Source organism: Corvus moneduloides, chromosome 5 (assembly GCF_009650955.1).
Source record: "Corvus moneduloides isolate bCorMon1 chromosome 5, bCorMon1.pri, whole genome shotgun sequence".
In the NCBI taxonomy this organism is placed as follows: Eukaryota; Metazoa; Chordata; class Aves; order Passeriformes; family Corvidae; genus Corvus; species Corvus moneduloides.
Window position 1 is genome coordinate 22,794,452 of NC_045480.1, and position 15,099 is coordinate 22,809,550.

Here is a 15,099-nt window from a genome sequence, read left to right on the forward strand (position 1 = left end):
ACTGCTGCTCCAGGGGCCGTGCTCACCGTGCTGGTGGCTTCTTCGCTGCCAGGGCGTAGCATGGCTCAAGGGCTGAGGGTGTATGGCAGAACAATTGCTCTGCACCAGCATGGAGCCCGTTATCAGAGCTGAATCGAAGCTGCTTATTGTAAGGGCAGGGCAGTGCACCTGCCTCAAGGAGCCATATAAGGGCCCTGTGGAAATTGTTGCTACCATTGCAGCATTAACACCAGGACACACAAGTGTTTGGAAACTAAATGTGGCCCTGTATTCACTGTCCCTTAGCATGTGGGGGCATTGCTTGCACTCACTCTGTTACCTCTTCCTGTCCACTAGGCCTCAAATTCATGCTTTCTTCCTTAAATCTTCACTGCTAAACTCCGGCTTAGTTTTATACTCCAGTAAACTAACTTCCATGCTTAGACCTTGGCCTACTTTGTATTTCACCAACCACAGTTGGACTTTTCTATTGACACAGCATAAAACTAAAGACTTACTCTTGTACCAAGGCAGAGGCAACTATAGCTTCCCAGTACTTCCAAATACAATACTCTAAATTATTCTAATCTAAATAATTTATTTACTTGCTTTTACTGATTTTGAATACCTAAGGTAAACACCATTCATTTAATATACAGTATTGCAATAATTATAAAGACAGATACTTTTTTGAATGCATTTTTTCATCTGGTACCAACATCGTGTGCAGAAATACCATTTTCAGCCCCTAACTAGACCTATCCACAGGTAGAGTCAGAATACCAGACTGCCAGCTTCCTGTTTGGGACAATCACCCCAGTTGGTATCTCCTCCCCTCATTATGCCCCAGTTTCCTTTTCTAGTAAAAAAAGTATGCAGAAAATTATGTTCTCAAATATAGTACATCAGTACCATTTCTGCACTTGACAAAAATAAAGTGTTCTGAAAATAATGAAAGTTTTAACCTTTTTCCTCTGTGCTTGACTGTCAGCTCTATTCATGGTACTAACTACAGCCACTATTTTTTATACTATTTTTATTTCAAGGACACAAGTATTAAAAGATTAGGGTGATTCAGTATCTGAGATGTTTATAGCTGGAAATACCTCTTCTCAGTCAAGTAGATAACCAAGAACATGAAAACTCAGATGTCTTCTTACTGCTTGGTGGGAGACTTATCTGTTTATTAACCAAACAAATGAGGAACTAGCAGAACTGTCCTTTTCAACAGAATAGGAAGTCAAGCAGCAGGACACAGGGTTCTTTGCACTTACAAAAACAATTCTTTCTTCCTCTTGGGTTTTCTACAGAAAGTACTGCTGCTCACTTGAGTTGCATCTGCTCTCTTAAATTTTTATTTACTCTTTTTGAGGGTATGGTTCTGTGTCAACTGCTCTCAGTGTCACAAAGGTGACAGACTCGGAGAGAGAGACGATCCTAATTTTCTTTTGAGTGAAGTGCTGCACTGCAGATCCCAACTCAAAGGAAATGGCAAAATGCAGCAGGATTACTGAACCATATCTGCCTCCATGAAATGAGCTCTCCAAAGGTAGGCTTTAACTCGATCTCCCTCTGACTTCAGAAAGAAAGACTGTACTTTTTATTTTTTTTTCCTTTTAAGATTAGAGAACTAATCTGAGTTTACGAGCAGGGAATTGGCACTATTTCTGCGGCAGTAGCTTCCTGCCCTTCTTCATCCACTGAAACCAACACCCCTGAGCACAGGGAAACTATCAAATTAGCTTTGCTACTAGAAGATCTGTGAAACCACCTGTCAGCTTTTATGAAAAATAATAAATCTCACTCAAAACGTTAGAAAATTTCTTTAACGGTCAGTTCAACTAAGTTGCAATAAGGTTTAATTGGTGGCCCAATCTATGTCAGTTATTTCCTCATGCTTTCTAGAATGTATCTTCGGTTTGTTACTATTACTAGAAAACACAATCAGTTAGGAAACATGTAAACAGGTTTTCTATAGCAAACTAGTCAATAAATTTTCTTTAATTAGTATTTGGCTCTACTAATTCTTGAAACTTCATCTCCAAGCTAAATTCCAGTGTTGACTTTCTTTGTTGGAAGACTTTTTCTGGATTTCATTTTTGTTGGTAATAATGCCTGAACAGACCAGACAACTAACTGTCCTCATTTCTAAGAGTTACAGAAAGAATAAATATTGGCAGAGGTAAGTAGAAGACACACGCATCTTAACTAACATGGTCTTAAACATCAAAACAAAGAAAGTGACACTGGAAATCTCACATCATCAAGCCCTTTTATGTGACTTAATGAGATACTTTATACTGAATTAGCAGGATGCTAATTTCACAATTAATTATATATACATAGTTACATATTAAAACAGATCTATTTCAAGTATGCACAAATACCTCAGTGTAAAACTAATCCATGCTAGTGCTAGTAAAATGTGAATATTTGAAATTCCCTTTGAAACTCAAATTATACGTATTCCCACATAACTTAATTGCTCAGTTTTATTAGTAGAATCACAGTTAAGATTGTTTTCTAAGCATCCTTTCTACAAGAATTCTTTGTATGTATTATATATATATTCAAGGCAAAAATACTTCCAAAACATTTTAAAGCTTCATCCAAATGCCAACAGTATTTAAAACACTTATATACATCAAAGAAGCACTCTTTGGGAGTGGTAACTCACCTGACAGTGGTTTACTTTACAGATCAGAATGAGCAAAATAGTAATGTAGAAATATTAAAAAAAAAAATTTCAGGAGCTGGGATGATAAGGAAGAAGCAAAATAATTTGATGAGAAGATACTGGGTAGTTATAAAACTCAAGTTTAATTATTGCTTTTCTTACAGACTTTTGTTTTATATATTCATAAGCTCAATTTCTCCTTCATAAAAAGCAATTATCAATCTCTGTAGGACTGACACCTTCCTAGTATGTGTGTCTACAGTCTGAAAACAAGAAAACCTTGTATATTTGTTTGTGGAAAATTATATATTAAAAAATAAAATAAAATTCATAGACCTAGATAGTATAACCTGCCTTGGTGTTCCGTTTTTGGCTGTGTGGTACTTAGCTGCCTAGTGGAATTAAACCACAACATTTGGAAACAGTACCTCTGACTCAAAGGAGATATATTCATCAAACCATTAGTGATAGAAAAATGGTTAAGAACATTCCCAGCAAACTATATAAATGCTTCCTAATTAGTTCTTTCCACTTTGCCCAGCAAGCAGCTGTTTCTCAATACAAAAGTTAAAGCATTGCTGAAAGGTATTGCCTAGACCAGGGCAACCTGGTCTAGTGGAAGGTGTGTGTTCTCTGCCCATGGCAGGGGGGTTGGAACTGTAAGATCTTTAAGGTCCCTTCCAGCCCAAGATTCTGTGATTGTATGATTCTTAGACACAAACAAAAACAAAAACAAAAAAAAAAACAAAAAAAAAACAAAAAAAAAAAAAAACCACCCTAAATGTAACAGAGCTGTAAAGATTCAGTTCTTTGTTAAAATTCCAAACTCTATACTCAAAAAATTGCCCAGTATTACAATACTTCAGCCTTCAGGTTGAGAAAGCATCAGTAGAGAAAATAAGCTATATGGGTAGTATATTTCTGGAAGAAATCTCTCTCTCCTGCTTACTCTCTCAATCTCCCTGTATCTTTCATAACACTGTCCTTCTAATGCAAGAATCATTTTTCTTCCAGGACTTCGTAAGCAGGAATTCAGTTTCAGTTTTATTTGTACATGTGTAAGGTCAGGGGTCAGGTGGCTGCCACCTTTCAGGGAAATAGTTTAACCACTAGATTTTTGGTTTGGGAAGGACTGTCTTCCCTTTGTTTGTAATGAGTTCCACTGATGAGGATAAAATCTGTTTCTCTGGTCCGGAGAGAATAAAATAACTGGACTTGGTTCTACTTGCCAGAGAAGAAGAGAGTAAGGTTATTGATGCTGTCCCAAGGACAGAGCCAATACTTTACAATCATTTGCATGTGGATTGAAAAAAACTGTTGGAAACCAGAATTGGAGCCTAGCACACCCCTACAGGATGCAGTTATAGCAGTTGTGGCAGGGTATAAAGAGGGAAGTGGTGCAATTAGTTTTAATTCTTCAAACTGTTGTGGTTGCCATTACATCTCCTGAGATGCCAGTTCCTGTTGCTATTCAATAGGTGTTCCCCAGGAATGCCTGGTAGATAGAGCTTTCCTCAAGGGACTAAAGGAGAATATTGGTATTCTGGATGCTAACCAGGTTTAGGCATGATAAGCTATTAACTTGGTCCTAAGCTTCAAACCAAGTATGTCTTCAGTGCCTTGGGAGACTTTAAAGTTTATGCTATGGCTCTTAGGAAGCTCAGGTGCTTCCTAAATTAATCAACAGCTTTGGGTTTTAGTGGAATATAAGGAGTTGCAAGTTATTAGATCAGTTCTTTGGAACGTAGAGGAAAGAGAGGATCTTGAGCATCTTCTGAGTTTGACAAGGGGATCACAAGAAAACAACAAAGTGCATCCTAGGCTGAAAGGAGTTGTGAAAGAAGACTAGTGGTTTTGTGGAGTGTGTGGAGTGTGTAGAGTGCGGAGAACCATATTATGAATAAACAATATACACAGGGGCTTGCTTGGAGGTAGAGGCAGAAACTGAAGTAGCACAAAGTTGATCAAATCCCTACAGATGACAGCTTTTTCCTGGGTTTTATGTTGGCACATTTGTTAAAGAATTTATCACACAATAGTTAGCAAGTAAAAATCAGCATGTACGTACTATATTAATATTTTATATTGTGATGCTTAAGTAAATTAAAAGTGAAACAAAAGTCTACAATGATGAAGTCAAAATCCACTGGTTCCTATTTCCCATTCATACATTATTATTAATTAATCTGATGGAGTTTGAATTTGTCATAGCTGGACAAGTACTCACTGAGGAATTCAATGATAGTACTGGGGTTGGAAAACTGAAGAAAGCTCAGTAGTATTGTGTGCAGCGACAAAGCATGAAGGGATTGGCTTCATTAGTGGCCTTATTACAAAGAGCACATTCACAACTCCGTATGCCTGAAGCTATAGATGTACATACTAAAGGAAATCTGGAAGTATTCTATTAATATTTTGATTCAACTCTAATAATTTTGGCAATATTGATAAATGGAAGTAAGAAAGTAACTGGGGAAGATTGCTTTTGCATTTCTGCAAACAGGGAAGCAGAAGGGATGCCTGGAGACATGTGGAAGCCTAGAACCATTTCTTGGTTCTTCAGTGACTTTGCATGGCTGTGTAAAGCAGGTCAGAAAGTACTTGTGAGTGGAGTCACTCTGCATCTTCTGCCCAGGTCAGACGGGCAGTGTGTGTTGCATTGCAGATGTTTTCCACTCCCCAGAGCTAGTAAAAAGATCAGTGCAAATTAAAAATCTTGGCTATTCTAATTAACCAAATCCTGTTGATTTGTTTTATCTAGCAAGTTTGAAGATCCGTGTTTTCCTCCTCTTCTCTATCCCGGTTCCTGTTAAGGAAAACAGAATTTCTAATTGAAAGTTGAATTTCAAGTTAAAATGCTCAAAACTTCTGATACAATTTGAAGTAAATCTCCTTAGCTTCTGAACTTTGGTCATCAATAACAAACTGTCTATCCTGCAAGAAGACAGTAGTAAATTTATTTCAAAAGGAGAGTAACAAATTATTTAGTAAAATATAAATATTAATCAAGTTTCCATGTAATAATTCTGGAGTGACTCTATCCAAATACAACAAAGACATTTGCTCTTTGCTAAAAATGGACTGCTTGGCAGTCTTTTCTTGCTTTTTTATAGATCAAACCTTATAAAGAAGTCCTCTGTCTCCAGCTGTCTCTAGCACTATATGAGAGATAGCAGTTAAATCACTATAAGAAGTGATTAGTCATGGCAAATATGCTTACCATGGACTCTTCAAAAATTAGCTTTGTACTGCTTTTGCTCTCTTATGATTTCTTGGAACTGTTTGTCTCATTGGTGTTTTTTTAATGTATAAAAAGCTAATGTTAAACCAATTGCATTTTGGTTATTTTTCCATACTGGTCTGACATAAGAGTAAAAAAAAGGTAGCCAAATAGCAGTAACTTGTGCAGATTATGCCACATCCACCTTTATTAAATAACCTGCTGAAGATTGTATTCATAACAAAAACCAGTCTAGGAGAATGCAATGACAGTAAACTAGCAAGGAGATATGGAATAAATACATCTGTTTGGCATTCCCATCTCAAGATTTATGGTCCTAGTCTGTCAGCAGCATTTACACTTAGCTCTACGCTGCCTAGACACTTTCTCAGTCTTCAGTTCAGAAGCTGCTTTCTTGTTCTTCATCACTCATAAGTAGTATTCTCCAGAAAATTTAGAATCTACTTCTAGGAATTATGAACTAGGCAAAAAAAAGGATGTAGACCTCCAAGAGACCTCAAGCAGAGGATTTAAGTGCTTCGGTTATTATGCTGGAGGCTCACTTACTCATAACAAGTCTTGCTTTAATTTGAGCATGCTGGCTGTGCAGGTGGAATAGCACATTCCTTGAAAATAATACTGAGGCTGAAACTATCACAGTAAAATAAAAGCCACACTACTGCAGTAACAGTTCCTCATACATTTACAGAGGATGAAGGTCAGGAAAGTGATCTGTTAGCCTGATATGATTAAACTTCTCATGGTGGTTGACCAAACTATTAGCTACAACATTTAATCTCCTTAAGCATGAATATATAATGTAGGTAAAAGCCCAGAGCCAAGTACATGATCAGTAAATTACAGTTTAAAGCCTTAGTAAGGACAGCCTTTATTTCCTCCAAGATTTCAGAAGAACACTCTGCTTTATGCAAATATGACTCACCAAGTTTGCATGCAAGTTCGGTTTAAAACTCAGTGATGAACAGATCTGTTGAGATAAACCTCAAATCTTGTTAGACCTGTTTATTTCCACTGCTTTTGATATGAAACTCTTTATATAAGAAGCCACAAACAGACTGAAATGCTGTAGGAGAGGGAAAAGATTTGATTTGAATTCCAGTTTACTGTTTTCACAACAGTGTTTCTATTTATATGTATAATCTGTGGTAGGTCACCGGTTCTTTAGAGACAGAGAATACTTTAAAGCAGTTGTACACAAATAAATGTAGAAAAATATAAAAGCTTGAATTCAGTAAGGTATAAAGTAGACATGGCTGAATGGATGCTTATTAAATGTGACATGCTAAGTTCTATTTGGGGATTTCGTAAAATAATGTGAATATTGGAAATTTCTGCTGCTTCTTATCTTGCCTTCTCTGAGCCCAATGAACAGTAATCTTCAGACCAAGGTAACATCTTGTAGTTCTTTTTCTCTGGAAGACACAAAATAGTTTATTGACAAGAATTGAGTGAAATCATAGCTGATTTCTCATGCACAGTGTTTTCATTATACTGACCAGACTTTGTTGGATAAACTACCTGAGAATGTGGATCTGAAGCACAGTTGATTCAGGAGTTGATTCAGTTTCGAAGCCTGAGAGGGAATCAAAGAATAGATGGAGGCAGGAGAGGCAGGTGGACAAGAGTCTAGGGAAAAGTCAATGGTAGGAGAAGCTTCTTAAAGCTGGTCAGGAAATAATATTCCCTGACGGTGAGGACTTACAAGATTTGGACAGTTTTTCTTTTTCATTTAAGGACAAAGCTGAGATCTGAACCATGATTAAACCAGAATATTTTTTGCTTTAACAGCTCATTAACATTAACAGTGTTTGTGACAGCTTTAAAAAGGTAAAATACATAATTCTGAGAAGTCCCAGTTCTCCAAGGAATGTATTATCTATAGATTAATCATCTATTTTGTTTACTTTAAATTGATTAGAGTTTTCACTGAGGATAGAAAAAACTATAATCAGGAAACAAGTAGTGCCAAAGGCCAGCAGGAATGGTCAGAGTCACTTGGGGAGAAGTATAAGGCTCCACAAACAAAATGGACTCCAGCGCTGTTTTTTGAAGAGGATCTTCAGCAATAAGAAAAAATCCTGGTGCCTCTCACTGAGCATCACAAATCTGGTCCTGCCCTGGTTAAATTAATACTAGTTTAGAGCTCACCTATCTTTAGTGTCATACTTCCAAAAACTACAATAATTAACTTTAATACAAACTGCACTTAAACAATAATTTTGTTACCAGACAGCAGTGTGCTTTTTTTAAAAAGAAACAAGCAGGTTGTGTTCTCAAACAATAGGAGATAAAGGAGCTGCTGATCTTCCATGTTTTGTGTGGAGCATATGGTCTGGTTAATTGTCCTGGTTACCCTGCTGTATCACCTACTCTTGCTGTAGGATTTGAGACAAATATCTTTTACAGGATTTTAATAGGTATGTGTGATAATTTAATTAATATTAAAGTCATCTTGCAGATGAATAGATTTTTTTGGTTAGGATGTGCCCATGCATATCAAGTCTTAGCAAGTTACGTTTTCTTTCCTAGGGTGGTGGGAGGGGAGGGCAAGAGTGAATAATAAATTTAATTAAAATATATTATTTCAGATATTTTCAAACTGTTTATTAAATGCACTCAACCTTGCTGCAGTATAGTAAAAGAAAAAACATTCTGCAGGAGGTGAGAACAGGCTCCCATGTTTGCAGAGGGAGGAGACGTTTTAATCAAAAAGCCCAGTGTAAGCCTTCTTTTCAGATGTTCACAAGTTGTTTGATTTCCTTCTGGAACTAAAAGGACATAAATCCATAGGTCCTGCTTTGTTAAACAAAGTCTTAGTCAAAGGGTTGTGAAAGCTGAGGTTTTCTGCTGTTTCTCAACTGTGGATGCTGTTCTGCTTTGTACAACCAGACAAATCTTTAGAGCAGCAGAAACTATAGTCAGCAGTACCTTTTGTCCTAATCACAAGGATATAGAGTAATCATCTTCTTTTGCTGCTACCACAATGATTATTTGAAAATCTTTAATACTTCACACAGTGTCTAAGTCTCAAAACATTACATAGTTTGATGATTTAACACATTGCCAGAATACGGAGTTTTAGTATTCTGGGAGAACATAGCAAATGATGGTCTACTGGGAAAGAAGATAAAAAACTCCTCCACAGTTTATCATTCATTTTGCCTTACTAATAGTTTCAATGAAATATTTAACTTTATGCTAAGTTAAATGTATCCTATAAAGTGTTTTTGCTTTACATTTTAAGGAAAAACCCCAATATATATATATATAGGATATAAACAAATCAGTTTCTTCCTGACCGAGTATTTTCTAATGGAAATGGGGGCAGGAATGAAAATGTGCAAGGAGAACTGTGTTATAACCAGCCTAGGTTTGCAAAGCATTATCTCAGAATAGTGCAAATAATAATACATCAAGATGAGGACAGACTTATAAAGGATATTTTTTGTATGAATCACTATGTACACCAACCACTAACCTGCAATAATCATAACCTTAATAATCATTTTTCCAGGAGCAGTGTGTAACCCAGACTTCCTCAGGAGAGTCATTGCCTAAAGTTATATTAGAACCTAGATTGAGATAATACATCTCTCTGTATTACCTGTATGATATATATCTCTATCATATGTATAATGTGTAATATATTATAGAGAGATATTTTCACCTCGAATTATGTTAGGTAAAAAGATTAGTCAGTTACTTCATAGGAAATATATAGGCAGTATACTGTACAAGAGATTTTTTCCTAAGGATTCATTTGACCTTTATTCAGCCTCCTAAAGTAAACACCTAAATTATTCCATAGCATCCCTCAAGAGTGTTAAGTCAACAAAAGGCCTTGTATCTCCAAATATTTGCTTCTAGTGTTAGCATAGTACAAATAGTAGCCATAATCAGGAATTCGACCTGATGTTTATAAAATGTAACCTTGTCTCAGCTATTGAGATCCTCTGATAAAGGTAAGGTCTTGCTGAATATTTTCACATTCCTTGAGTTCAAAATGTTTTGACTGAAAAGAATGCAAAGGCTTTTTTTTCCAATGGTGTTTGTCCCTACACCACTCTAACTAAACAGTGCAAGCCAGATAGAAACAGTTCTGCTGTATAAGGTCAGATCCTTCACTTAATCTTCTACTGCAAGGAACTCTGACAAGAGTATCTTCCTCCCCTTTAAAATATGAAATACCCTTTTTCAAAACAGAAATCCAACTCAAATAGTGCTGTAAGTTCCACTGTGAGAAAAAAGCCATCACATACTAACAGTCTGTACACTTAGTGTGGGTACTTCATGCTGCTTCCCTCTCAGCTGTTCCTTCTGCCTTTCTGCCAGAACAGTTGTCAGAAGGAGCAGGAGGAGGAACAGCCCCTTGGACAGCTCAGAGTAACTGCTGTATCAGATGAAGAGATGTTAGTGGACTGGCATTTGCCACAGATTCACATTTGTGGTTAAACACAGTGCAGCTTTTTACTCTGCCTTTCATGCAATTTATAATTGAAAAGCAGCTGAAGTCTAGCAGAAGACTAAGCCATAGTTTGAATAACAGTTTGCTCTTAGGAGACAAATTATACCGATAAATTTTACTGATTCATGTGGGACCAGTGAAAGGGCTGGAAAAAAAACCAGAGGTGTGATGAGAACAGTAGGGAGGGGAGCAAGAGCTGATTAATTGGCACACTGTCAGTGTCATCATTGCTAAAGCTGGTGTGGAAACAACATTACAGTGTGTTTGAGAGGATCCATGAGAATAGGTGACAACAAAACTTGGGAGTGATTGAGTGAAATCGGGGTTTTTTTGAAGCAAAATATTCCGCTTCAGCAAAGGTGGAGAGATGCTGACTGCATGCTTGTCTCTTCATTGAATCCCTAAGTGGTTTAGGTTTGTGACTTTTGAAAGGCCAAAGCTTTGACTCTTTCAGAGGACATCTGACTGATCTACTTTCTAGTCACAAAGTCCACAGCTACTTCTGGAGTTAGGCAGCACATAAATAAGGCTTGGTATCTAGATCAGTTCAGCTGAGCATTGCAGGGCAAGGAGCTCTGCATCTTAAAATAGGAACACAGATCTATTTTAACAGCTGCAAAGGTTACCAGCTCCAATATAGTCACACCGAGAACTTGTGGTTGAATCATCTGAGGAAACATTGGCATATGATCCTTGCCTGTCACACAGATAGCTGCTTACAAGTCTTTTCAAGTAAGAGATAGTAGTATTTTCGGGTTAATTTAGGATGGTGGATATGGTGGGAAGAGGGATTACTTCTGCTTCTTTGTGCATTGTTGAGTTATCCCTCCCCTGTTTTACAGATAAGTAAAGCTTATGTTGCTGGTTGTTTCTGTCTTCCCAGGGCTGTAATATTTCCAGTGAATGATTAACAGAAAGCCCATGTATAGTGAATCATTCTCTGGAGAACTGCCCTACTGACATCTGGGATTTTGTGTCATTCAGTCCTCACTTTTTCCCTACCTCTTTTTCTTTTTTCTGACTTTTGTAGGTTTATACCAGTCTGTCTGGTCAAATGTCTATACCTGGAAATATTCCAAATAATGATGCAGAAGGGTTTCTCTGTTTGCTAGTTTGTTTTATGGTCAATATATTCTCTTTTCTTTGACAGTTAACAGTTCTCCATGTGTTTAACAGTCATGTTGACATTGTATTTGGTGCTTCAGTGCTGGCTGATCTATTGAGAGCCTCTAAGCCATCACAGCAACACAGGAGGATCCTAAATAGCTCCAAAGTCTTACAGTAAATGTGAAATGCAAAACATGGCTTACTGTTTCCCTGGGGACCCTCTGTCAGATAAATAAGTTACTTCACTAGAATCTAGCTAGTAAACTTTAATTTCCTGGAAGCACAGACAACACAAGGCAAGGTTTAATTTCAGGTCACTTCTGACTCAAGGAGGAAAGAAGGCATTTTTGTTTGGAGGCCTCTCTTTTATTCATTACCTTGCAAAGTTAGTTTTAACTGGAATTCTCACAGGACTTCAGATACGTGTGCTTTGCTATCTTCCATGTTTGTATCACCTTCACATCAGAATAAGCTTCTAAGCCAAGAGCTGCCACATTAAATTAGCTTGTCTAGAGCTCCAATTGCAATTTTACTGTCATTAATAGGAAACAAAATGAAGATATTTCAGGTATCTTCAGAAGTGTGATGGCTCTCAGCTAATCTAAGACTGAACTTTGTCTTCAATGTAAATCTTGACCAATCAAGAAAAATCTCTACATTTATTCCGGAAAAACATGATCAAAAAATGTTACCTGATTCTCGTCTTCAGTACATAAAAGCATAGAGAATGAAAAATATGATAACTTGTAATATTATACTAAAATTTAAAATTGCTCAGAAGTCCTGGAAGTCAAAACTCTGGACCTGGAGTACTGGATGAAACTTGCACATTTTGATGACTCTTTATATTCTGTCTATCTATATTATAAAAAAATTTTAGCTGTGCTGCAAACTTACTATGCTGTTTTATGCTTTCTGTTTGTCCTGTACTACAGTACTGTCTTGGTTTGAAAGACAGGTGTCTGCTAAGGAAGGCAGAAGCCTCCCTTGAAGTGGCAGATGTAACCCCTTTCCCTCCGAGTTATTATAATGTTGAAATCAAGGGCCTTTAGGCAAAGATGTGGGAAATAGGAATAACAGTTCTTTACTATATATATATATATATATATATATATATATATATATATGTATATAACCAGTTAAACAAACAACAACTCTGGCAGTAACAGCAAACAATCACAAACCCAGTCCCAGCCTTCTCGGCTGTCGGGCCCTTTCCCCTCGGGTGCAGTTCCGCTCGCAGCCGGCAGGGGCGCTGGCGGCTCCCGGTGAGCAGGGCAGGTGCGATGGTTCCCCCGCGGCTGCAGGGGGCGCTCCGGAGCGAGCTCGGGAAACCCGCGGCTCTGGTGCCCTGGGATCCCGGGAAGGGATGGAACAAAGGCTTCACAAACCCCAGACGGCTGGCCCCGGTGTCCGGCTGGAGCTTCGGGAACGGCAGGCTGGAACGGCAGGCTGGAGCGGCAGGGATGAGCCCAACTCCCGGGTGGCAGACGCGATGTATCCAAGCGGGGAACTCCCCGGAGGTCCAGGCAGGCAGGGCGAGCACGGCTACAACGCAGCGAAGGCTCCAATCAGCGGCGGGAGCAGGGCCGCCACAGCCCGGCCTCCAGCAGGGCAGGGAAGGTGGGCCGGGGGTCCTGGGATCTTTCTCCGCAGAAAGAAAAACGGCCGAAAAGAACCAGGCTCCTCTCCCCGAGAACGCTGAGAGCAAACTGCCCCCACACCCAGGTGAAAACAAAGGAGTAGCCAGGCCCGCCCCACCCTCCTCTTTTGTCTTTCTTAAGTACAGCCATTTGTCCCCTAGCAACATGCATATGGGAGAAAATTCCTTTAACAGGAAAAAAACTAGAACTAAAACCCCAACAAGTACCTTAAGAAAAATCACTACACCTTTGTACAGACCAGTGTGATTATACTTTATCTCTTCAGTCTTGTGGATAGCCTAATGGTGTGTTATCTTTATTGTTGGTAAGAAGGTAGCATCTTCATATTACCACTGTACCAAAATGTCTTTCTTGGGAAAGGGGAGAGGCAGAGTGCAGTTTGCTGTTTAAAATAAAATAAAATAACATAAAAAATGGAAAGAAGTGAGGAAGTGATATTACTAGTAATTACAACATGTTCTTGCTAAAACTGTACCCTAAAGAATGCTTAGGTGTAAACTTCTGCTTCTGGCAGAGTAGCACAGAGGAAAGTCTCAGCAAGAAGCATTCTCAGACATAATGAAGAGAAATATGTACATCTGCTAATATTTAGGCTCCTGGATGAAAGGGAGCAATATGAGGGAGAGCTTTACCTCAGAATCAGGATCCCTTTTGAAGTACTATTTTTAAATATATTGACTTTGAGAGATAACAGGCAGAAAAATAAATCAAAAAATGCAGATCTTTAGGGAGGGAAGAAAAGTGATGCATTGGTCATGCTGTAGTTAGAACAGCTGCTGCTATCCAATGTCTAATTATGTTACTTAATTTTGAGGGGAGGAGACTTTGCTGCTGTATGAATAAGCAAGGTTTGCCCTTAAATACCTTTCTGTCTATGAGGTGATTGACAGTTGAGGCCCATAGGTGTTCATCCAGACCAAAAAGACTATGGAATAAGGCAACTGACTCTCTGAACAGCCTCAAACAATCTGCACCCTTGCACACATGCCTAGAAGTGATGTTTACATATTCCACAGCACTCGCTGAATTTCTGTTCCTTAGGCTTCTTGTTTAAAAGATCGCAAACCTAATTTTAGAAGATAGCAAAACACACAGTCTTTTTACTGTTAGATTGCTATGCATAAGACTTTTAGTGCCATATAACTCTGCTGTTATTTGCTGTATAAAATGCTACTAACAGTAGTAAAAATTCCTCATATGATATAAGGGGGAGGGAGGTGAATAAAAGCATATGTGCCCCCAAAATTTATGTCCCACACATTTGGAAATATGCTGTGAAAACTTCAGCTACTGCGTGATTCAAAATTTGTAGCATGGGAAACTGAGTGACTTGTGTCTGTGTGTGTATTTACGTGCTTTGATTATAAAGCTTGAGCTGAATGCTCTGTTTAATCATTTCAACTACTAAGTTAGTGCATTCAGTAAGTTTTGCTGACAGTTTATCTGGCACATGACTGAGCTCACACATTACTGTGTCTGTGGTATGAAAAAGATGTGCAGAAATATCTTACACAAAGATGTAAATGATTGTCTGTGCCTGCACAGCATGCTTGCCCACAGTGGCAATGAGTCAATATGTATTAGCTATATATGGGATTTATTCTTCCAGTTAACTTCATACTTATTAATCTCTAAATTTATAAGATAGATTATTGCTTTAAAGCAACTCTTTATAGAAAAGTATAATCTTGTCTTATTGACACTGAATTGTTTGAGAATTCTTTAATGGTGTTTTTGTCAGGAAGACTTTGTTCCAGCAAATATTTACATCTACACAGGAAATTGTACAGTTTCCTCTACGATGACATTGTATTACAATACACAGGCAGTATATACTAATAAAGTAATGCTAGAGTACTGAAATACCAAGATTCAGAATGTATGTTACAGCTTTATCATTCAATATAGTCCTTTCATTAGCTGGCTCTTACAGAAACTTTGCTCTCTCTCTTGTCATTGGTGCACA